The sequence below is a fragment of the Ictidomys tridecemlineatus genome, chromosome 8 (assembly GCF_052094955.1).
Source record: "Ictidomys tridecemlineatus isolate mIctTri1 chromosome 8, mIctTri1.hap1, whole genome shotgun sequence".
Lineage (NCBI taxonomy): Eukaryota > Metazoa > Chordata > Mammalia > Rodentia > Sciuridae > Ictidomys > Ictidomys tridecemlineatus.
Window position 1 is genome coordinate 145,818,734 of NC_135484.1, and position 21,546 is coordinate 145,840,279.

General features: G+C 43.4%; 1 protein-coding gene and 1 non-coding gene across 5 annotated transcripts in view; both read left to right on the forward strand.

Moving 5' to 3' along the window:
- The window catches only part of Rnf182 (ring finger protein 182), a 98,600-nt gene that overhangs the window by 35,870 nt on the left and 41,184 nt on the right, over nucleotides 1–21,546 (forward strand). Inside the window, exon 1 of one of the 4 annotated variants that reach the window (XM_078020559.1) lies at nucleotides 7,007–7,164. The exons of 1 other annotated variant lie outside the window; for it this stretch is intronic. The gene's annotated coding sequence lies outside the window, so the exon portion shown is untranslated. Of the gene's footprint in view, nucleotides 1–7,006; nucleotides 7,165–7,613; nucleotides 7,747–7,828; nucleotides 8,059–21,546 lie in introns of those variants that run through there. 2 more of the 4 variants (XM_078020557.1, XM_078020556.1) reach the window with 2 other exon arrangements.
- Nucleotides 3,894–3,997, forward strand: LOC120889354 (U6 spliceosomal RNA). The gene has a single exon (XR_005733264.2). It is a non-coding gene; the product is annotated as a U6 spliceosomal RNA (small nuclear RNA).

Sequence of the window (21,546 nt, forward strand, 5' to 3'; positions counted from 1 at the left end):
TCCAGAACTGTTAGAAATAAACCTCTGCTCCTTATCAATTACCCAGTCTCAGGTGTTCTGTTATGGTAGCACAGAATGGACCAAGACAGCCTTATTCATGGTGGTGATGGTGCATTTTGGGGGTGGACTATTCAGATTCCACCTCCTCTTTGGAACTTTGATACATCTCTGGGGGAACCCAAAAGGAGATGCTAAGATTGAATGGCTTGGCTTTGTGATTGGTGCCAAGGCATCTAACCCACTGTTATGGGAGCCAATGCCAATTTGCTCTTGTTAGTGTGGCCTTGAACTTGTGCTGGTTCCTATAACTGTTCTATTTCTCTTTTGGCCTCCTTTCTTCCTTCAAGGACCACTTATCTGCACTACTATGTGAGCCATTGATGACTGTTGTGTGAATAGAGATCTTGTTCTTCTTAAGATCTGCATCTACACTGGTTGAAATCCTCCCTGAGATTTCAGTTAGGGTTGCTTGAGTTAGCAAATAAAAATAAAGGATACCCACTTAAACTTGAATTTCAGATAAACTAAGAATAATGTTTGGGTATCCGCATGCCCCACGGATGGCGTGTCCTGTGTTTTTATCGGGTGACGCAACCCTGCTCTTTGCTATAGTCCTCCCCGCCCCAGTAAGCAGGGCTTGTTCCAGATCTGCCACACCTGGCTTCATCTAGCAAGCCGGTGTCGGGGTGTTTCCTGTGATCTGTGCTCATCTAACAAAGCAAGGTACACTCTCTTCTAGGTGGCGAGGTGTCACAGAAATGCTGCCGCCTACCTTTCCTTGTAAACATGCGTGCCTCATCCAAGGGGAGCCTGTCTGGTCATGAACCCTTGGCTTGCTTTTTTTTGGAGGGGGGAATTGAACTTAGGGACATTTGACCACTGAGCCACATCCCCAGCCCTATCTTGCATTTTATTTAGAGACAGGGTCTCACTGAGTTGCTTAGCGTCTCTCTGTTGCTAAGGCTGCTTTGAACTCACGATCCTCCTGCCTCAGCCCCCCAAGCCACTGGGATTACAGGAGTGCACCACTGCACCCAGCTTCTTGGCTTGCTTTTGATGATGTAGAATTCTTCATTTACAAAGTTCAAAGACCTAGTCACCTAGAGGGCTTTTAAAATAGTTTACTATTATAATGATGTGTACAACACACAATTTCCCTTTGATATCTCCTCTTGCCTCTTGCTCCAAGAGTATTACAGCATTAAAGGCTCCGATGAGCCTTTGATCAATGAGCTTTACTGAGTGATCCAATTCACATCGATGAAATCTTTATTGGAGATAAGAACAGGCCTCAACACCCTTATTTTGCAGAAAGGGAACAAGAAACAAACCATTTCCATCCTGCTAAGAGCTGATTTGCAGCTGTGTCAAGGATCAATAAGTAAATGAACTCTGGATTTAGAACACATAATATTGGAACTAGTTCATATTCTGACACTTTTTTTTTTTTTTTTTTTTTTGCCACAAAGATAAGCTAAGCTGTGAGCATGGGAAAGATTGGAGGGACCCTACAAAGAGACGTGAGCTTCTACTTACTCATCCCAATACAGGAAACAGTATCCTCACGCCAATTCTCTGAACACATCTTCCAAGACAGCCAAAAGTTAATTTATTTAAAATAAATTGAATTGAACCAGATTGAAGCACATCAAAAGTTTACTCTAATGTGATCTGATCAATATCAAATTAATACTTTTGGCTGAGAGTTTGTGTTGGATTTCTCCATAGGGAGCTCTTGGCAGACAATTGTGATGTATTTGTTTCTTTAATTCTGTTTCCATGTCTTCTTCTCATTGGCAAATAACATGCCTATATTGCTAAATGGGCTGCACAATAAACACAAGGGGGTAATAAATGATGAGTAAGACCCCGCTTCTCAATCCCGTGGTCTTTTGGTTGTAGACTCGCCGGTTCTTAGAGGCCACATTTCTCAAACCGGTGGCAACCTGTCTCGTGCTGACGTTCTATGCCCGACATGTGGTTCCGTGATGACCACTGTGCATTCCTGACAATATTTTCCTAATCCCTGCTTTAGCAGCAAGTAGATTTCACAAGCTATTTTACCTTTGTGGGATGAATTGTAGAGAGCAGGCGTCTCTCTACAGTTCTCTAGGCAGTTCAGGACTCTGGGCATTGATGAGAAAGCCGGATATCCTGTAGGTCATTTATTCCTAAGGCCATCAGGGCCTGCCATGGGCTATTGGAAACAGAAACACCACACACAGACCTCATTTTGAATGAGGGGAAATTCTTGTTACGTGGATGAGTCTTTTATGTCTTTAAAGAGCTTTGCTAGGATGAAGAAACTGAGAACATTAATGGGGTACCCATTGGGGTCTTTGAAAAAAAAATATGATTTAAATTGCCCTTTAGGGCCACAGGGAGTTCAGTCCAAGGGATCAACATGCCTCCTTCAAGCAAGAATGTCTACACCTCTTAGCAGTGTTATATAAAAGAGAGTTTTTTTTTTCCTGTATCTTCTTGCAGGGATATGATATTCAGTACTGCTTCTGAGAGCAGATTTGCTCAGGGCCTCAGGGGGACCAGTGGGAGGAGATGAATTTGTGAGTTTTAAATCTTTGATTTCTGGGGACTCTGCCTAGGGTGTGCTTTTCATTTTCAACCCTTCTGAATGGCTGGAGCTGTTTTTTCCAGACAAATATAATTTTCTTTCCTATGAAGAAAACTAACTTTAGGACATAAACAAGTATTTTAAAATAAATTTTAAGACATCAACAGGCATTTAAAAATGCGTTTTGAATGTGTTCCTGTCGCCTCATTACACAGTGTCGGAAGATAACTAGGAGACAGGGGCGTTAGGCACCGTAGCTTAATGAGGTTGTAATGAGAGAACATGGAAGCTTGCTTTCCCCTGCTGCCTATTCTAAAATTCGTAGCTCCGTGGGTTAAAGCATATTTGGGCTGAAGCTTTCAAATAATTTAATGATTTTTTTTTGAGATTTTTTTCCTAGTTTTTGATTATGTTCCCTTTTATTAAATCTGTAGTGAGTAGATTAAGAGTGAGCAGGTGAGCTGGGCGAGGTGGCACATGCTTATAATCCCAGCGGCTCCGGAGGCTGAGGCAGGAGGATTGTCAGTTCAAAGCCAGCCTCAGTAATGGCGAGGCACTAAGCAACTCAATGAGACCCTGTCTCTGAATAAAATAAAATATAGGGCTGGGGATGTGGCTCAGTGGTCAAGTGCCCCTGAGTTCAATCTCTGGTATCTAAATTTCATAATTTTGCTTTTAAATAATTGAACATTGTGACCTTGGACATAGTGTGCAACAAATATCAGCTATTATTGTGAGTTAGGGAAAAAAATAAGACTTTAAGAGGACAGAAATCCAAATTATAGAACAGGAAAAATTTTATACAAATGCTTCAGTAGGGATGAATTATTTACTTTGCATATTAGGATTCCATTATAATAAATTGGTTGTAAACCACGTGAGGATATTTGCTTCATTAAACTTGGAAAATTTAATATTTATCAAATGAAATTATTATAAATACTGACCTGTTAATTGAAAGTTTGGTTTATTTTGTTCACTTAAAATGGATCAGAATACTTTGACAACTTTCTAACCTGTTGGAGGGAAAGGGAATAAAATTTTGCTGACTCAGTTACCATTCCAATGAGACCATTTAAAGAAAAAAGATACTGTGTACGCAGTATCCTGAGGCGAAAATGGGTAGAGTAAATGAAAGTCCCAACAAAGTCTAGCAATAATAACTAAAATGTACTCAGCATTGTATATGATCGAGCAACCTAGAAATTTATGCGCATGCATCTTCCTCTTTTTATAACAATTCAGTGAGGAGAGTGTGCCATGGTGAACCCTATTTGATAGGTGAGGAAACTGAGGAACCGATGTATTAAATTGCTCATGAGTGCTCACTTTGGAAGCACATATACTAATATTGGAACAACACAAAGATTAGTGCGGCTCCTATACAAGGGTGACATGCAAATTCTTGAAGCAGTCCATACTACTGTAAAACTATAATGCACTAATAAAAATATTAAAAAGAAATTTCTTGAGAGTCATGTAGTTGATAAACAGTGGAGCAGAAGTTCAGGCCAGATAAACTGACTTTAGCGTCTACACTAAAATCTTTCTAAAATATAAGCCCGTGAGCTAATTTTGCATATTCTAGTTTTCTAATAACTAAAAATTATTCAACATAAATTGCCCTGTGATAGCATGTTTATGAATTGGGGAGCATCGATGAGGTAACTAATTTTAAGTGAAGGTTAAGAAGGTTAGCTAGCTTTATATTTGTTAACCATAGTTTACCATAAACACCAATTCTAGGGGCTGGGGTTATGGCTCAGCGGTAGAGCGCTTGCCTTGCAAGTGGCAAGACCTTGGGTTTGATCCTCATAAAAATAAATAAACAAATAAAAAAAAGTTATTGTGTCCAACTACATCTACAAAAAAATTTTAAAAACCCCACCAATTCTAAAATGGAGTTGTCCAATATGCCACATGTGATTCAAAATTTTCTTGTAATTTTTGTTAGAAAAATGACAAAAAATGATAGAATTTCAATAATATATTTTACTTAACCTAATAAATCCAAAATATTATTTCAATATATAATCAATATAAATGTTTTAAGTGAGGTATTATCACTTTAGTGAGATATATGTTATGGTTTTGCTGGGCACTGTGGCACACACCTGTAATCCCAGCAGCCCAGGAGGCTGAGACAACAGGATTGCAAGTTCAAAGCCAGCCTTAGCAACTAGCGAGGCACTAAGCAACTCAGTGAGACCCTGTCTCTAATAAAATACAAAACTGGGCTGGGATGTGGCTTAGTGGTTGAGTGCCCCTGAGTTCGATCCCTTGTATCCCCCCACACCCAAAGTTACAGTTTTAAGTCTTCAAAATCTGGTGTGTATTTGGCACATTTGAACATGTCAGTTCAGATTAGCTGGTGGCCACTTGGTAGTTCACATATGGCTTGTGGCTATAGGATGGGATTATATGGCTCCAGACAATCTATAGGAAAGCAAGTTTATTATTTCAATCTTATTTCCAACATGGTGAGACTAAGAAAAACCAGTTACTCATCCACACAGTAACTCCTAAGCTTCGGGAGTACCTTCATTTCAGTTAGCTCACTGGACAAAAAGCGGTCACTGGTTGAACTGATTCTCCCTGCCAGTAACGGGGCACATTTTAGAACGACAGCCTCCTCACAGTCTTGTAATTTCGTCTAAGAGAAAGAACGGAAGCAGAACTTAAGATAAAGCTAAACCTTCTGGGCAAAAACAAGTGGGTAGAAGTACCCCTCACAGAAAAAGGTGAGTCGCTTAGGAACTCGCCAAGTGGGTATTCAATGCAGACTTTTCCAAACCTTCAGCATTTGAGGGCAGGGGTGGCCAACGCGATGGCCCTTCTCTCTTCTGGGTTCAGACTCCACTTAGGCATGAATATATAGGCCAATGAACATTATTATAAGGTAGCTTTGTTTTTGCTTCTTAATTGATAAATTATTAAGAATACTTGTTTTTTTTAAAAAACAAGCTAAACAATAAAGAAATTGTATATAGTCCTTACTCTAGTTAATAGGTAACCACCGATTCTGTTTTGTCTTCCCCTCCCTCACCCTCCCTCCTTCCTTCCGTCTTGTGTCCCTGTAACAACACAACAGAGACAGCGGCCTTTTTAAAAGAAAGAGGTTTATTTTGGCTCAGGGTTTTGGAGGCCCAAGAGCATGGTGCTGGCATTAGCTTCTGGTGAGGGCCTCCTGTTGGATGGTATCACATGGCAGAGCCTGTGCAAGAGGGATCACATGGTGGGAGAGGAAGCAAGGGAGTCAGGAAGGGCCAGGTTTGCTCTTCTATAACAGGCTCTTGCAGGAGCTAAGCCACCCTGTGAGACCTACTAGGCCTGTGAGACCAATGCCTAAGGGCAGTCACAGACCTGATCACCTCCTGCTAGGCCCCACCTCTCAAAGTTTCCAATGCATCTCACTGCCCTTGAATTGGGACCAAGCTCCCAGCAGTGACATTCATCAATGTGTTAAATTGGGACCAAGCTTTTAGCAATGACTTTTGGGGACAAACCTTTTCCAAACCATAGCACTGTGTGTGTGTGTGTGTGTGTGTGTGTGTGTGTGTGTGTGTATATTACACACATATATATGTTTTTTTTTTTTTACAGAATGGGATGATCCCATGATTGTTGTCTAAAACCCTCATTTTCTTTCAAGATTAAACCAATATATTTCTCTGTGTTTTATAGATTTTATTTTTTCAAATGTGCCTAATTTATTTGACCATATCACTATTGGTGGACATAGAAATTATTTCCAAGTTTTACTATTACGGAACTCTTGTAATGCACATCCTTGCCTATGTCTCATTACACATTTGTATATTTCTGTATAACAGGACTCTAGAATTGAGAAAGGTGGGGGGAAATGTACATGCATTTTGAATTTTGATGGGTCCTGGCAAATCACTTAACGGCCTGCCAGAAAGACCCCTTTCTTTTGACTTCATCTCAAAACGCCAGTATTCTCATTATAAGAAAGTGGGCCACCTTTTCTTTCACAAAACAGATCTTATATGTTCATTAGTCAATGTGTGTGGCATCAGTTAGTAATCACATTGTCTTGCTTTGGGGCTTCTCAAATAGGTAGCAAGTCTAGAAGACTCAGCTCTTCAGGGTTTTATTGTGTTATTGACATTCCTTTGGTGAGTCACAAATACTGGAAAATAAATGCCAGGCTCCCAGGGGTTTGAAGGAAGACACCGTAGGTTTGGGATTCAGTAAGTGATCTTTCCAGAAAACATAGCAGGGAGCGAGGACTCCCAGGGTGGCTGCCCTCTTGCTCTATCCTTTAGAGGAAGCAAGACCAGGGTCTCCTAGTACTTTCCCTTCCTCTTCCTTGTGGAGGATGCCTAGCCCGAGCCGAGAGGAGCATCCCTCCCCTCCCCAGTGCCACTGCCTCTGGTGCACCGCCGGTCCTTGGCACAGAGTCACGGTGCTCGCGGTAGATGCTCAGCAGTCGCAGCCGGTCGCCAAGCAGAGTAGCAGCAGGAGATTGACGCTGCAGCCTGAAAGTTGCGCTTGAGCTTGTGGGTGACACCGTCTCCTGTTTACTCCCAGAGCTACGCCCGCGGCCGCTCTCCCGCGGAGCCCTCCAGGTCAGGGACCCGATCCCCGGCGACGCCCGGTGCGAGCGCGGGCGGCGGGCGAGCAGGGCCGGGAGGTCCCGGGCAGCGGGCGCTGCGGCAGCGACAGGAGCACCGCGTACCAGTTGCTCAACACTTTATCCCTTGGCGGGGCTGCTGCTTCTCCCTCGAGGGAATCTGCACTTTGAGGCTCCCAGGAAGAAAGGTGCGGCGGCGGCGGCGGCGGCGGGGTGGCCAGGGCTCCGAGTGTCCGGTGCGGGAAGGCAAAGGGGTGCCGGCGGGGTGCAGCCCGGCCCGGCTCGCTCCCCTCGCTCGCCTCCCGCTGCAGCCGCGGGAGGCCGGGGAGGTCCCCCGAGCGGTCCCCCCGCAGCCGGGCTGCCACCGAGGGGCGGGGCCGGCCGGCCCGGGACGCTGTGGCCGGGGGTGCGCGCCCGGCCCCCGGCCCGGCGGTTGCCATGGTGACGCAGGGTCGGCGCTCGGCGCGGCGCAGACAAAGCCGCCCGCCGCCCGCTGGAGCTCCTCCTCCGCGGGCCTCCTCCCCTCCCGGCCGCCGGTCCTCCCGCCGCCTCGGCCGCCACCGCCGCCGCGGGCCAGGTGAGGGGGAGGGGCGCGGGGCGGCGCCCGGGTCCCCGAGGGCCTGTCCCCGCCGGGAACGGCCGCCGCCGCCCTCGACGCCGCAGCCGCCCGCCCGCCCGCCGAGGACCGGCCGCAAACTTGGGGCCGCGCGGCGCCGCCTCGAGGGGGGCCTCGGCGGGGCCGCGTCCGCCACCCAGCGGAGGGCAGCGCGGGCGGCCGCAGGGCGGCGCGGGGCGGGACCCACCTGCGCGGTCCGCTTGCCGCCGGCCGAGTGTCGCTCTCCGAGCGTGGGTCTCCGTCCGCCTCGTCCTCGAGGCTCTGGGAAGGAAGGTATGCAGCAGGCTTTCCGCTCCTCCTCCGCGAGGCTGCGAGGGACGGCGGCCGGGGGAACGGACGCGGGGCCAGGACGTGATTTTTAGAAATTTTTAATAAATCTCTGAAAAGTCAGCCCCTTCTCTGGCCTGTGGCTGAAGCCTTGGGAGGTGTCATCTGAAGTTCGTGGGGGTTTTCAGTCTGAAAGACCTGGATCTTTGGAGGTTCACCTGGACCTGGAACGGGGTCCGGGGAAGGGAGCCGCGGTCCCCCCCCCACCCCCACCCGCACTCCCGGGCGGAGGGAGAGCTGGACTTGGTTAAGGGCACACGGGGCGCCTGAGGTCGCGGCTGTGGTTTCTGGAAGGTGTTGCACTTAGGCTTTAAGGAGCTGGAGGACGCCTGTGTTTTGATGTGCGGGGAAGCTGTGCAGAGCACCTGGGGAGGCAGGTAGCTGGGCGGCGTTGGCACAGTTTGTGAGCGCGGAGCTCCGGGATGGGGATGCAGTTGCCAAGGGCGTCTGGGCACTGGCTCCGGGAATTGCTCAAGTTCTGGGTACCCGCTCCTCTTCAGTGGCCCCAAGTCTTGCGGTCATTCCCGTTGAGGTTTAGTTTGTTGCAGACCCAAAGGATAATTAATTAAGCATGAGATCACGAAGACTTGCTTTTTGGGTACCTAAGAATCACCTTACATGTGGTAATGTGAAAGAAAACATATTCTTTTTCAGAAATACTGCTTATGGATTTGGAAGGAAATTGCACAGTTGTTAATATGATTTGTTTTAATTGGGGGGAAATGTCCTATTGATAACTGCAAAATGACCCAATTAGTGTAATTGTACACCCAACTTAGAAGAACAATGTGTAAGTTGGAATGAGTCAGTTAGAGAACACTATATGGCAATGCAAATAATTATATTTTTGCTAGAAGGCAGTTAATCAAACGGTGGCATTGATCATTTTGAATTGCAGTTAAATTGATTAGAATTCTCGATATTACAGCTACTAGAGGTGTCAGCATAGAGTAATTATCTAATATTCCTTTTTCATCTTTTGGGATTTCAACACCTGTCAGCCTGCTGATTAGTAGGTTTCTAAGTTTATATTTGCTAGCAATTAAGTTATGCTACTTCATTAGAAGACTGTACTGGAAACTAATGGATTTAAGTTACAACAATTTGCAGATCACTTCACAATTGGGTTTGTTTTTAAACTGAATTTTACCTGCAGATTGATTCACAGATTCTCTGTTAAATACTCTTTGATGATGGTAATGAAATGGTACAGTGATTAAAATGAATTACTTCATTTTAATCGGTTTTGAGAAGATAACCAGGAGAGAAAATAAGCATTCTTCTCATTTAGGCATGAAAGGTGATCAGAATACTGAAGCCTAGGCATATTCTATAGAATCAGAGTATAGTTTGTCTTTATTTTTTTAAAAAAATTATTTTTAATGGTAGTTGAACACAATCTTTATTTTATTTATTTATTTTTATATGGTGCTGAGGATCGAACCCAGGGCCTCGCACTTGCGTGGTGAGCACTCTACTGCTGAGCCACAACCCTAGCCCCTAGTTTCATCTTTTGTACTAAAATATTATTTTTGTGTTCTTTCTAAGGTTACCAGGAGCACAGCCTTATTCAGATCTTTGTTAGCCAATCTGCATTCAAGTACAAGGACTCTGTACAGGCTTTCAGCCAGATGAAACCTGCCCTGAGTTCTAGCCTGAATATTTATGCTATGGCTTATACAATGAGCCCGGAAGAATGGAAATATCCAATGTTAATTTAGCACATTAAGGGCTCATATTTTGCTTTCCTGCCAGCTCACACAGGCACAAGGTTCAATATAGCTTTGCATCTTCAAAGCTGTATCATTTGCTGCCAAAAAATAAAGTCAGTAAACAGAAATAAACAGTTGTGTATTGCAGGCACTGCTTTGTTGTCGTGGTTTAATTATGAAGCTCTGAAGCATGAGATGGAACTGTGTCAGTGCAGAGAGCAACAATGATCAGGCATGCTGGTATGTGTTTGGTATTCTGAGGTATGTGTAATCAGACAATAAGAGAGATATACTCTGATGTCCACGGTATCTTCCAGGAAATGCAAATAGAAGGAGTGCTTTGAGTCCACAGTTTAGATCAGCAGCCTGGTGGAAGCAAGCAATGACCTCAGGTGTAAAACACAAGTCATTAGCTGTTTCACCGAAAGGTCAGTATTCCTCTGTGTTTGTAGGCTTCAGAGTCTTCATTTTATGAAGTAAAACTGGTCTTAGTCTTTGGCATAAGTTGTAAAATACAGTCTGATAATTGTTACCACACTCATGATGCTATCTGAAGAATCCTGGGATTTAATTTATAAAGCATATTCAAAGACAGAAAATAAGGGGTATTCTTCTTTAATTTTGGATCACCACGATATTTGTGCTTTGGAAAGGCAGTTGTTTGTTACCACATAAGCCTGCACGGGCAGCTAAAGCCACTGAAGCTGCTGTTTGCTGTTTCTGGGTCAACATTCTCTTGCAATTTCTAGTTGCACTGTGATAACATGATTGCTGGTTGGTGATTTAGCCTCTAGTGTAATGTGCTATAGCATTTATAAAAGCACATTTGTGAAGGATAATAGTTTTTTAATGATTTCTTCATTACCAAAACACTTAGGTTGAGATTTGTGGCTGGGGAGAAGAATGGGACCCTGAGACCACAGGAAAACTGCTATAGATATCAGGTATTGTTAACTGACCCGCTGTGCACAGTGGGTATCGATCATAACCACTGTGCTGAGCAAAGGCACGGAGGCACGTGCGTGGTGACAGGATGTGGTGTTTAGTGGCATGGATTATTAATAATGATTGATGGAGGTGGAGAAACTATTGCACGGTCCATTTTTTGTGCTCTCAATTAAAGTGAAGATGTCTCAAGCCATTTTACAAACCACAAGTGCTTAGGGAAAATGTATGCATTCGTCTTTCAGTGACAATAAACATAGTTCAAGGTAGATGATTGATTCTATTATCTGCCAGTTCTTTGTGGCAGTTACATAGTGTGGTTTTGGACACCAGTCAAATGTGGACCAAGTGTTTCCTTCTAATCTTCCCCATTACCTGATGGAAGTCATCTGAGCGTCCGTCTATGGATGAGGACTTACTTGTTTCCTAGCTATGGTTATTTCTTTAATTTTATGTATAACTCATTATGTACAATACCTACCCCAAATTTCTCCTGTGGTTTAGTTTGTAGCCTTTTTTTTAAAAGGGGAAAAGTGACCAGTTCATTTCATAATGTTCCTTAAAAATGTTTATATTCTTAGTCCTTATTTTTAAAAATGTGATTTGGTTACTTTGTAATTCAACCAGAAAAATATTTGAAATTTAGTTAATGTGTAATCGCATGCATTAAAAACCTACTGTAATCCTTACATCTCCCATTTTGAACTTTTACAGAGATGGCATGGTGGATAGAGGAATCTGGGATCCTGCTGGGTGATTGATGGCTCATTTCCCTGTGTCTTGAGCTGGAGCCCGGCTTCTTCCCTTCTAGGCATTTGAAAATGAAAACCCAAGGACTAAGAGGTGGGGGCTTCAGTGAGCTAAAAGGTGTTTCAGAGGAGGTTGGTACAGACTGAGAGCCTGTGGGGCGCCGTGGTGCAGTGGTCAAGGGCCCGGAGGAACAGAGCCTCCATAGCTCTGATCTTCGCTTTAACCCAGTCTGGGCCAGACTCCCAGGCCCTTGACATGGTTTGTTTACCTAGTAGCAGTTTTGGAGGTGGACCTGCTCACTAACCGTCACCTTTCCTTGGACCAACTAGGTGTGACTCCTTGGAATTGCTGGTCAAGTATACTTTGAATGTTGTAAACCACAAACGAAGGCCCCAGAGCAAGGGTTTTCTTGTGAGGGTCATGTAACCTAATTGTCAGGTACACGACTTAGATAATTGGAACAGTAATGGACTATACAACAGAACCAGGTGTTTGTCTAGCATGTTTGAGGCATTTGATTGGGGGTTTGTGCTCCTGAGTACTATTAGACCTGCGGTCTTCCTGCCCTTACACCGAAGTCATTCAAGGCAGGCCTGGCATCGAGCACAGTTTGATCACTACGTGAGGTGCCAGGTAGTTTTACCGAAGAAGAGATCTTTATTTAAGCTCTGAATTATAAATCTACAGTAAAAGGTTTCCGTGTGGTTTTTTTCTGGCATTTTTTCTTGTTATGTATTGGTTTCCTGAGACTCACAGTCATTTTGATTTCCATCTTTTTTTTAATGGATCAGTCAAGCAATCATTTCAGTCCCTGTGGGTCAGGCACTGTGCTAAGTACTTCACAGACATTAACTCATTTAGCCTCTCAATTAACCCTATGAGGTAGACACTGTTGTGATAACAAGTTCGCTCTCTCTCTCTGTTACGTTGACCTAAGGTACACGGAATATACCAGAATCCTTTCTTATGTCAAGCAATGTAGCAAGCTGTATTTCCTATTCACTGATGTACTAAGTATAGAAATAATGGCACTCATTATTACACTTAGGATTTTTTTCTTTTTATTATTTTTTGTTTTTTTAATATAAAGAAAAAAACCCCCCAAATCATAGAACATGGCAGATTTCTTGTACATATGTGACATGTACCAGTATTCTTTTCTGTACATACAAATTAGAATAATTTACAAAAAAACATAACTCTCAAGGCAGTTGGCTGGTCATTTATTATGTATACTCATATATATTGGAAGTGTCTATCCATTTGTGTTACCTAGTGGGACCATCCTCTCTCTGGGCTCACCTGTTCTTTCCTTGACTACCTCTGACCTGTCCCAAGAACTAATATTTCTTTCTTCCCCTCTCCCTCTTTCAATGGAACTCTGGGCATGTCCTCTTTAGAAATAACTTTTCAGGTTGTGTTAAAAAAATGCACGTACCTATTTTTTTGTGCTTAGATTATAAACACTCAAGATCAACTGTCTGACTTATTTCTAGTACCAAAGATAAGGCGGACACATACATGGGCTTCTAAATTACATACTTAAAGGATGCTTTTATGTCATGAAAAATCATTATGTTTTTGTCTAATTCCAAAGTCAATATTGTTTTAGTGTCTAAGGAAACTGGCTCAGGTTCCTTCCAATATTATTGCTTCAGTTACTTAAATGTCAAAATGTATCATGATGACACTATAAAATCATTTAGATTTTTAGTTATTTGAAACATAATATTAGAAATCAAACATCACAGTTGTGTTTTCAACTTGTTTCACTTTTGATGCTCATGTCTTAAAAGGTTATAACTAAAAAATATAAAAAACTCTGGTTGACTTAATTTTATTAACAGTTATGATTAAGCTTTCAATTATTCTAGCCAGAGAGAGCAGAAAATGGATCTTTCAAAATAATTTACACCTGTCTTTTTAATGTTCTTGGTGTTTTATCTAGTACCTCCCATCTGTTCCCCTCCCCCCCCAAAAAAACCCCACATATTCTCACAGTCTTCATAGAAGAATGATTAAGCATTTTAATTTCAGGGGCTTTTCTTATTTGAGCTATATAAAAAGTAGGTTAAATAATAAGTGTCTATAAAAGCAAGTAACTAAGCATAGTTCTGTTGTTTCTTTTAATGATATTGTAATAGCTTCTGTTTATTGAGCATTTACTTGGTTCAGACCCTATTATGCTGTATAATCTATCTCTTTTGATTGTCCCCATAACTCGTTTCTTCATCTATAAAATGCTAATTGATAGCTTATCCAAGACTGCATAAAACTGGCAAATGTGAAAACATGATTTGTGTGGATGAAGCACAATCTGCAGATGACTTTGATAGCTTTGTTAATCACCATCAGACCAAGAAGGCTTGCCTGCTGCGGTGGAGACACTTTTGTCAGGGTGTGTACTTTGGAAAGGCGCAGCCTGGGACTGCCTGGTGGGCAGATTGGAAAGGCAGGCCTGGTTCTCAGGAGTTAACGAGCAGAGACCACCCTTGTATACTGCCTGCTGCAGATGTGGGTTGGGTTTGGGGTAGAAGGAGGGAGGGAACCCTTATCAAGTTATTTTTCAAATTGAAAACAAGATTTAGTGGACTTATCTTATGTCCCCTGAATTGGCCTTATTTTATGCTGTGTCCTGGATTGGGAATGAACATGGAAGAGGGATATGTGAGGGGCAAGAGATGAAAAGAAACGAAATGAAAGGAACTCAGTCAATGGAACGCAGGCTGGACTCCCGGCAGGGTCGGGGCAGCATGCTCTCTGGGACACTGCAGTTCCTTGCCTGAGGAGGCTGCAGGTCTGGAGCTCAGGGTCAGGGACAAGGTGAGAAGCCTTGAAAGCTGTTTTTATTTGGGTCATTCCGGCACAACATGGGGTTTCCCTGGAATTCCTTTCTTGGTAACTACTGGGGGAAAAAAGTCGAACAAGAGACTTTTAGTTGAAATCTTCACAGCATGGAAAAACTTGCGTTCATGAACACCTAGTTATTTTTGTCCCTGGGAGTCTTTTTCATGTTCAAGGACAATTGAGAAGCCAGACAGCCTGGATTTGAATACTGGGTCAGCCACCTTTTAGCTCGATGACCTTGGGGCCGTTTAATCTCTGTGCCCTCATTCATTATTGGATGGACTGCATGCTTATGCTCCCCCCAAATCAGCATGCTGAAATCCTAACCCCCAGTGTTTCCGTCAGCTTTTCTGATGCTGCAGCTAAAAGATCTGACCAGAACAGTTAGAGGGGAGGAAGAGTTTATTTGAGGGCTCATGGTCTCAGAGTTCTAAGTGCATGGGGACCGGCTCCATTGCTCAGGGCTCGAGGTGAGGCAGGACATCAGGCAGAAGAGTGTGGTGGGGAAGCAGTTCATGTGCTGATCAGGAGGCAGAGAGAGGGGCCTCTGCTCACCAGATACAAACACCTACCCCAAGCCTCGCCCCCAGCCCCTCCTCCCCCAGCCACCTCCACCCTTCAGTTACCCCTGCTGCTGATCCTGTTGTGGGGTTAAGTCACTGGTTGGTAAGACCCTCACACCCCAGCGGTTTCTCCTCCGATCCTTCTTGCACGTCTCACACGTGAGCTTTTGGGGGACACCTCACCTCCAGACCATGACACCCACACTGGTGGTGTTAGAAAGTGAGGTCTTCGGGAGGTGACTAGGTCATGACAGTCCTCATAAGAGACCCCAGAGAGTCAGCTGACCCCTTCCTCTGTGTGCGGACACACTGGTCAGATGCCGTTTATGGACCAGGAATCGGGTTCTCACCAGGCACTGAATCTGCCCGTACTTTGGGCTTGGACTTCTAGCTGACAGAACCATGGGCAGAAAATTTTTGGTGTTTCTAAGGTATCCAGCTTGTGGTATTTTATTATCACAATCCAAACATACTATCTGTAAAATGGGGAGAATAATAATTACCTTACTCAGTTGTTGTAGGAGTAAATGAATTAATATTGGTAAAGTACATGATTATTAGTGAAATTAAGGGTAAGTTTTATGCACAGAAAAAGTTAATACTTAATTTATTACAGGTACAAAGAAAAATCCAGTTTTATTTAGGTCTTTAAGTTTAGCTGACATGTCTTGTCATTCCTTTTATATACCTGGTAAATATGAATATCACCATCACTTTTTCTTTGATTAATCTCTTATTCAAATGGAACAGATTTAATTCCTCAAATGATCAGTTTAATTTATAAACTTAGTTAAATTTAAACCCTTAAATATTTTAAATTGCAAATGTAAGTTTGATATATTTGATTTTCCATTTAAAAAATCAGGTTCATATTGGGCAGATTTATGACTCAAATATTAATAAAACCTTCTCAAATATTAGCTCAAATTACTTTGCATATTCCATCATTTATGAAATTAATATTGTCTAGACACAATCAAATACACATAAGCATCTCAATCTAAATAAATTCTCAATCTAAATAACCTATCACACATTTTAAATTAGAATCACAAGACTAATCTGTCTGTGTAATGTCAGGTTCTCTTAAACATAAAAAATATGACAACCATTCATAGACTGTACAGTTGATATAATTCTAAACTTTTCTATAAAGCATTAGCATGCATCTGATTTTTTTCTATATTCTAAATGAATTCTACTTCTCTAAATTGGGAAGTCATTACCCACTAGAAGGAGGCTGATCATCTCAGGGGATCTGAACGTACCAGTCCAGGTTACCTATAGTTATCAGACTGTTCCATATTGATTTGAAGTTGTGGCTTGACTGTTTTTTATTAAGATCTGGATGCTTATTGATCACAGATTTAAGATGTTCTGTTAGTGTAAAATACACACCAGATTTTCAAGACTGTGCAAATAAAAAAAAAAAAGAAAGCTGATTAGCTCATTAATAATTTTTATACTGACTACATATTAAAATTATAATGATATTTTGGATATGCAGGGTTAAATAAAATTATTTTTTTAAACATGTCTACCCAAGATTTAAAATTACGTATTAGACAACTCCAATACTATCTGAAAATATGGTTTGGGGTTGTCTGTTGTTATGACGACCACAGAAGGGCCAAGCCTGTCCATCAATGTCAGGAGAATTATTTACCATGTATGCAACCCAAGTACAGCTTTCGAGCCTTAAATCAATCTGGATGTTAAGTTACCCGCAGTTAAAATGAGACGTAGTTATCCAAAACAGCAACACTGCATTTGAAGGAAAAACGTTTTACATGGCTTGAGTTTCTAATTTTAAGTTAATTGAAATTCAATAAAATTAAAATTGCAGCTCCTCAACTGCACACGCCACAGGTCAGGAGCCCAGTGGCCGGAGTAGCTGGTGGGGGCCGTGTTGAGTAGTGAGGCCCTAGGCGCTGGGTTCACATTTACTCCTGAAGCCGTGCCCCCCCACTGCTTCAGATGTCGTCTTCCACTCAGTTCCATAGTGGCTTCAGTGACATCTGATTGATTTCAAAGTCATTTTACTGTTATTTCATCAGATCCACATATTCCAGACTTTTGCCTGTTTTTTGGAAGATGTCTCCAATGGTTCTTTTATTTGCTTCCAGCAGTTGGCAGTAGTTGAGTGCAGTGGGTAAGTGTATGCCATCTGTTGCATCGTGAGTCGTTTGACTTTGAGACAGGACTGTCAAGACTTCAGTGTCATCTGTGGGTGAGCTCAAATGCTGATGGGCAGTCCCGTTCCGCTTTCCTACTCTGTTCCGAGTTTGTTATCCTTCCTAACCATCTCTTACCTTCCTTTCTCTCCTGAGATTTATACCCTCCTTCCTCCTCACCATCTGCAGATGATCTTGTTCTAGAGAACTTCAGGCATCTACCAATATGTCGGTCCCCCCACCTGCTTCTGAGCCCATTCACAACACCATCTCTCATGGGACCGGACGTGGCTGAGTTCTTCTCTCATGCCACCTCCTCTACCCACTTGTACCTTGTGCAGCTTCCCTTCTTGCCCATTAGTGAGCACTGGTCTTTGGGTGTCATTAATTCCTCCCAACTACGGTGTCCTTTCCATCAGTTTCCAACTGCAGCTTTACCAGCTACATCGTTGCCCATCTTGAAAAACAACACTGTACACCCCATTTTCTTTATCTACTCATCTGATGATGGACCCCTAGGCTGTTTCCATAGTTCGCTGTTGTGAACTGTGTTGCTATGAACATGGGTGTGCATGTGTCACTAGAGTATGATCACTTTAATTCTTCAGGATAAATACAGCTAAATAAATAATAGCTGGGTCTCAAGGTGGTTTCGCTTCTAGTCTTTTGAGGAAACTCCAAACTGATTTCCAGAGTGTTGTACTGATTTACAGTTCCATCAAGAGCACAAGAATGTTCCTTTTTCTCCATCCTCTCCAGAATTTATTATTATGTGTCTTCTTGATGGCTGCCGTTCTGACTGGTATGAGATGAACCCTCAGTGTAGGTTTGATTTGCATTTCCCTAATTGCTAATGATGTCCAACATTTTTTTCATGTATTTGTTGGCCATTTTTTTTCGTCTCTTGAGAAAGTGTCTGTTCAGTTCATTTGCCGATTTATTCATTGGGTTATTTGGTTTTGGACATTAAGGTTTTTGAGTTCTTACTTATTCTAGACATTAGTCCTCTGTCAGAAGACTGGCTAGCCAAGATTTCTCTCCCATTCTGTGGGTTCTCTCTTCACATTCCTAATTATTTCCTTTGTCGCACAGAAGGCTTTCAGTTTGATGCCATCCCATTTATTAACTCTTGGCATTATTTCCTGAGATTCGGGGTCCTATTGAGAAAGTCGTTGCGTGTTCATTTTTGCTGGTGACGCCTACATTTTAGTTCAGCTTTTGCGCTACTATAAAGGAGTTCTCTGCTCTCCTGTACAGTAGCACTTGCCGCTAAGCGTTCGTACCCCCTCCTCTGCTGCCAGGGCTTTGGAGTGACCTCTTCCTTGATGCAGCCAGGATCAGGTCCCAGTCTTCATCTTACCCAGCCTTTTAGTAACATTTCACAGTTAGTCCATCCCTTTTTGAAAGATTTTCTTCACCCGGCATATCATTAGATGGCCTTAGTAGGGCTGGGTTACAAGTCACCCTGCACTCGGTGGCTCACATTGAGGCCCCTGCTTGCGTGTCACAGGTCCGCTGCATTTCTGTGGATCTGGGTGAGCTTGGCTGGGTGGCTCTGCTCCAGGCCGTGTTTCTCTGGCACTGACCCCAGGCCGTGGACTGCTCCTTTGTATCTGTTCTGGGACTCAGGGTGAAAGGACCTTTGTCACTCTGTGAATGCGCCCATCGTGGCAGGTTATTGGGGGAAAGGTGAAGTCAGATCCACAGGCACCTAGGAGTCTTCTTTCATCTTGCCAGGAGCACGCCCTCTGGGTCTGACGGGACAGCAGGCACGTTCCCCCACCTCTGGGAAAGGAGGGGGACGAGTATCTGCTGAAGAATAATTTGGTGCGTCACACTTGGCCGCCGGACACCTGCCTGTCTTGATTCTCTGCCCACTTCCCCGCTTCTCTGCTGTGCCCTTGGCTGGTTCCTCCAGATCTTGAAAACACTGCGGTGCCTGGAGTCCAGGCTTTGGGCCCTTTCTTTGTCTGCCCCTGTTTCCTAGTAATTTCATCTTGTCCCATGACTTTAATATGCTGATGAATATCAAATTTTAATTTCTAGTCTAACGCTTTTCCCTTAATTCCACACCCATGTCCACCCACATGTCTAAGTGGACATCTCCTCAGCACACAGTGAAACCAACCGATGACTCCCCGTGGTGATGCACTGCTCCTCCTCCCAGGCTTGCCCAGGTTAGCAAGTGCAGCGTCGTTCTTTCTGTGGCTTAGGCCGTGACTTGGGAGTGTTCCTTGACGGCTCTGCTGCTCCCACGCTTCAATGGAATGCCCATTTGTCGACTCTGCCTTCGAATGGATCTTTTCTCACCACCTCCACCTCTGCTACCCGAGTGCCATCTACCACGGATTCCCTTTTATTTTATTGCAGGTACCTTCTAACTGGTCTCCCACCTGACCTTGACTCCTGTAGTCTGTTTTCCAGAACAATCTTTTTGAAACTTAAATCAGATTCTACTTATTTGCTCAAAAGGCTCCAGCGCCAAAAGAAAGCAGAGGTGGGAGATGAGGGCACGGGCATAATTTGGTTTATATTTGAGAAGTATTTTTCCAGGTAGAGAATGAATAGTAAAGGCACCAGAGTGGGGCAGGAGGCTTGCTAGCAGCTGGGGGGATTGCGCTATTGCAGTTGCAGTTTTACATTGACTTATGTGATTTTTTGTTTGATATTGTCCTCACTGGACTGTGAGACAGTGTCTGTTTTGCTTGATATTAAATTGCCAGGGTTAAGTCCAGAGCCTGGCTCCATGGGGGCCTTAGTCACCTGGTCCTTGCATGACTATGTAAGTATTGTAAGGAAAGCAGGGAAGGAGACAGGGTCTCTGTATGTTGATCTAACTCTCCATCCTGTGCTTTCCTTAGGTCACACATGGAAGATGGATGTGTGTCTCATGGCCAGATACATTATTGCTATAGCTAGTAGGAAAAATTAAAGTCAGAACATCAAGGCCTTTATTCAGATAGTCAGATTAGCGTTCTCTAAGTCCTTCACTCCGATTCTGACCATGAGCTGCTGCAAACCACATATTGATAAGTGGAAGGTGTTTTCATGGAAAGCCAATCAGATCATCTGATTGTGAAAAAGGATAACATGGCAGTGACGACCTTGTGATGTCACCAACACCATTGGAATTGTTATGATCTCTTAGTCATGATAATGTCTGGGAAGAAAAGTTACTGAGCATATCTTACACTGAACACATACGAAAGATGTTTTAAAACATTTACTATTTTAAAAGTAAGACATCTTTTGGTGATTCCTTTCGGGTAGACCTCATTCACGGTAGTGGGGCATTAGAGACAGACCATGCTGTTGACTGATGCAGTTTTGGTAAGAAACCAGCAACATGACAAATTAAATCTTTTCCCTTTCCCTTTCTTTATAGACAATGATGGAAGAGTTTCAGATCTTCAAAGAATTCCTGTTTCAATAGTGGGACACATAATTAGGAGAAGCTTAAAGCATTTTAGAGTTTAGAATTATATGTGGACTGAAATCTAATTATTCTTTGGCCCATAGGAAATTTAAATGGCTTGATTATTAAGCTCTAGTCATGGTCAGTTTTTCTGCCAAAGAAAGTCAGCTTAGAAACAGGAGAATTTAGACAGCTTGTGTAAAAATCTCATTTTGTAGAGGAGGAAATTTCTTAGCTCAATGTGTTAGGAACTCTTCTGACTTCATGCCTTATTTTTTCAGTTAACAGTGACTGAGTGCTGTTGTGTGTCCGGCCTTGTGCTAGGCACTAGTGACCCAAAGAAGGATCAACCAGATGTAACCCACGTTCTGGAGCTGAAAGGTGTAGAGGTTGCAGACAGGCATCTGGTCTCACGTGCGGGGTGGCCACGCCATGACTGTGGGAACCTGCATGAAGGTTGGCTTGCAATGATGAACTGTGCTGAACACAGGAGGACCTTGAAAACTCACAGCTCTGGGTCAGGCTGGGTGGGAAGGAGGTAGAAGAGGTAGGAAGAGGGGTCTGTGTTTATTAAAGGCCAGAATCTGTGGTGTAGCCTGCGGCCTCTCCTGGTGAGTAGGAAGTGCTGGGGAGGGACTGCGGGAGGGGAGGAGGAGGGAGTGGAGGGAGATGTTGCTGTCAGGTTGGTAAAGGCCAGTTCAGGAGAGACTAAGGTGGTTAAAGCAGGGGAGGGGCTGGGGCTGTGGTACAGAGCTTGCCTCTTACGCATGAGGCCCTGGGTTTGATCCTCAGCACCACATAAAAATAAATAAATAAAAATAAAGATATTGTGTCCATCTACAACAAGGAAAAACAATTTTAAAAAGGCAGGGGAGCGACTGGATTTGAGTCTTAGGAAAACCTCTGGGTGCTGCATGCAGATTTCAAAATCACTTTTTTTGCTGCAGTCTGGCTAAAGCAAAATAACGGGGGTGGGGGGGAGATATAGCAGGAGTGGGAGCCGTTTATTTTAGGACAGGAGGGGTATT